The sequence below is a fragment of the Marmota marmota genome, unplaced genomic scaffold (genome assembly GCF_001458135.2).
Source record: "Marmota marmota marmota unplaced genomic scaffold, marMar, whole genome shotgun sequence".
Lineage (NCBI taxonomy): Eukaryota > Metazoa > Chordata > Mammalia > Rodentia > Sciuridae > Marmota > Marmota marmota.
Genome location: NW_025999949.1, coordinates 7,175,239 through 7,178,250, shown reverse-complemented (window position 1 = coordinate 7,178,250; position 3,012 = coordinate 7,175,239). Strand labels below are relative to the sequence as shown.

Below are 3,012 nucleotides of genomic sequence, written 5' to 3'. Positions count from 1 at the left end.
TGTCCAGTTCATGTAGAATGTTAGCAGCACCCATGGCCTAGCCCAGTGTCACCCCACCCACAAAGTCATAACAACAAAAAATATCTCCAGATATGACCAACGTCTTTGTGCTGAGATCCACAGGTCTATATGCCTATCACTAAAATCCATCCCTGAGGTGAGAGAACACAATTTTTCTTTTTCTACTTTGACTGACATTTCTCTCTCTTATTCTGCCTCATCTAGCCATTATGCCACTTTTTTTTAATGCCTTTTCCTTAGGGCAGCAAAGATTCTACTATTTTCTAAAGCTTACCTGTGCTTAAGAACAATCCTACAGAAAAACTGTCAAGTTAGGCTTCTACTTAAGAATCAGGAACTAGCCCAGGGGTTGAAATCCTTTGTATTTCAAAAGCAGGAGGTAGAGAATGAAGGATTTTTCCATTCCACATTAAATTTAGCATTGTGTAAGTGAAATCTACTATTCAACAGATTCACAAGGTCTCAGGCATCTAATCTTTGCCTTAACAATTTAATCAGTGCACCCAACCTTCCCTTCTCCTTGATCCTCAAACACAACGATATGTAAGGTTATTTTTTATTTGAACAGCATTCTAGGGAGAAGAGAAGTAATGGCCAAAATAGTCATTTGTTTTACCTTCATGTGTTCTATAATAATCAACAACAACAACACAAAAATCATAGTAAGAGAAGCAGATGACAGCAAGAGACTTTTTATTCAAATGTTCTACCTTACAGACATTTTTCAAAGGGTGTATTTCAACAGTCTGCTAGCCAGTGGGCCAGCCTCTGTCACATGGAATAAAAGGACATGCCCTGAACTATTGAAAGTGTGATGTCTTCTGTGTCCCTTCACTGGTCAGGCATCACAGTTCAAGCCAGCCCACACTACTGTCCTCAATACTCTTTCCAGAAATTCTCACTTCCCTTCGTTTGAATTTTGCCCCTATAGTTTGATGCCCTAAAGATTTCTGATGGTATATACTGGGTCTCAGATACTGCTCTCTTAGACAACAGATGGCTGACACAATTCACATTCCCCCTTCTTTGGATCCACAGATGATACAGGTTTCCAGCATCGCCTTCATCTTTATTTCCTCATCTGGTAAAGCCTCTGGTAAATGTGGCTCAGACAAAACACAGAGAGATGGATGGAGTCTGAGAACCCCTGGTCACAGTGACAACTTCCCTTCCATTTCAGTTTCTGATCCTGTATGCTGCAGAAGCTTGCTTCTTTCCATTGGTGGGTGAAATGTTTGCTTGTCAAAGTGTTTCTGCATAAAGATATTTTGCACTTGTCTATTTTATTAACCTGGTCTTTGTAAGTTATATGTACGTGTAATGAACTTGGAGGTGGCCCGGCTGCAGAGAACCCCTAAACGATGGTCATTGCCCCATTTCTCCGCCCCTCAGGCCATTTGGAGACACCCAATTCCCGGGTCCTCTGGCAACGTCACCGCGTCACCTGCAGGCGCACAGAGGGAACCGCGGACCCGGGAGTTACGCCTCAGGGAAGGACCGGTGGGTTCTGGAGCCACTCTGACGGCTGGGACTTCTAGGATTCCCTCCCACAGAGTCTGTGGTGTTAGTAGTTCAGAACGCCGCATCCTTGGAGTGCCATATCAGTGAAGAGGGCCATCAGGTTTGGGATGTAAGGGGGTTCGGGAAGAGGTTAGAGAGGAACATCATTGGATGAGCAAAGAATGTGACCCTGGGGAAAGGAGGCAGAAGAGACGTAGGGAAGCACGTTTCTTTTAATCCCCTCCCCGTGCCTCCCGTGGAGTCCTGGATCTCCTTGTCATGGAGACAGACTGCAGCAACATACGCGACCCCAGGCGGGCAACACGTACATTCACACCACGCGCGCGCACACACGTACATTCACACCACACCGAGAGTTGCACGCTGCAGACTTCTGCTTGACTTCCCTGCCCAAAACACCGCACCTTCAGGGGAGTCTACAGATTCCTATGGCCTAGAACAAACACCACTCCCCCTCCGTGAAACACATTCAGACCCACATTGCACGGAAGGTGCTGGGGTCCACCTAAGAAAAGCCTCTGAAGCGCTCCTTAAATGACTACCGTTTCTACAGCCTGATCTCTGACCAAATTTACACTCTCTCCTCCAAGGAGCCAAGGTGCGCCTAAGCCAGGTAAGAGATGAAGGAGGACCCTGGACTGCAAGTGAACCTCAAAGAACCGCTCCTAGATCACTATTCAAGGAAATGCATGGTAGCCTCTGGCCCTTTCCTGAGCCTTTCGGTTCCATCAGCAGCCCGGTTCTTCTGCCCGATCCCTGCACAGCTCTGCTCCTCCCCTTCACCCAAATCCCTCAGCGATTTTCCAGCCGGCCCTTCCAGGCCACTTTAAGCATCCAGCTGGTGGTTCTCTACACGTAGCCTCGCGCACTCCATCCGTAGGATTGATTCAAGGTTGCCTCTCTCCATCATAATAGCTCCCTTACCTTGTTTCGATCCCCCAAATTATTCGAGTCCACTCGCCCATCCGAAGCCCACTATCCCCGGCACCGGCGTCCTCTGCTGCCGTCAAATCCGCTTTCCGCGCGCCCCACTTTCCATCAATCTTCCCTCCAGCCACCCTGGTTACGGACACATTCACCCTCTACTTTGCCCCCAGCACTGCGCTCTCACCCTACTCGTGGTGGATACCCCACTTTCTCTGCAGCAGTCCCTAGCCATGTTCCTGCACCCCACACCTAGCCTCCTTATCCCGCACCAGCCCACTTCTGGTTCATTTTCCCAAGTCCACCACTTGGCTCCCGCCAGAGTCAGTTCTACCCTCCTGCTTTGCCCGTCGCCCTTTCTCGAGCATCCCAGTGGCAAGCCTTTTAAAACTGGCCAAGGGGCTCAGAGAGGCACTGAGCAAGAGGGTAGAAGCCGGCCGGCTCTCCCAAGTCTCCAGCCGCGCCTCCCACTTGCCAGCCTGGCTCCCCCGGGCGCCAAACCCTTGCCCCACCGCCCAGCAGCCTCACAAACTTACTTGCGGGTCG

The 3,012-nt window shown here is 49.5% G+C and overlaps 1 long non-coding RNA gene across 1 annotated transcript; it reads right to left on the bottom strand.

The window, feature by feature from the left end:
* Nucleotides 1-678: 678 nt before the first annotated feature.
* Nucleotides 679-2,984, bottom strand: LOC125616516. The gene is made up of 2 exons (XR_007347151.1): nt 2,467-2,984; nt 679-1,711 (listed from the first exon to the last, which is right to left on the bottom strand). It is a non-coding gene; the product is annotated as an uncharacterized LOC125616516 (long non-coding RNA).
* Between the last annotated feature and the right edge of the window lie 28 nt (nt 2,985-3,012).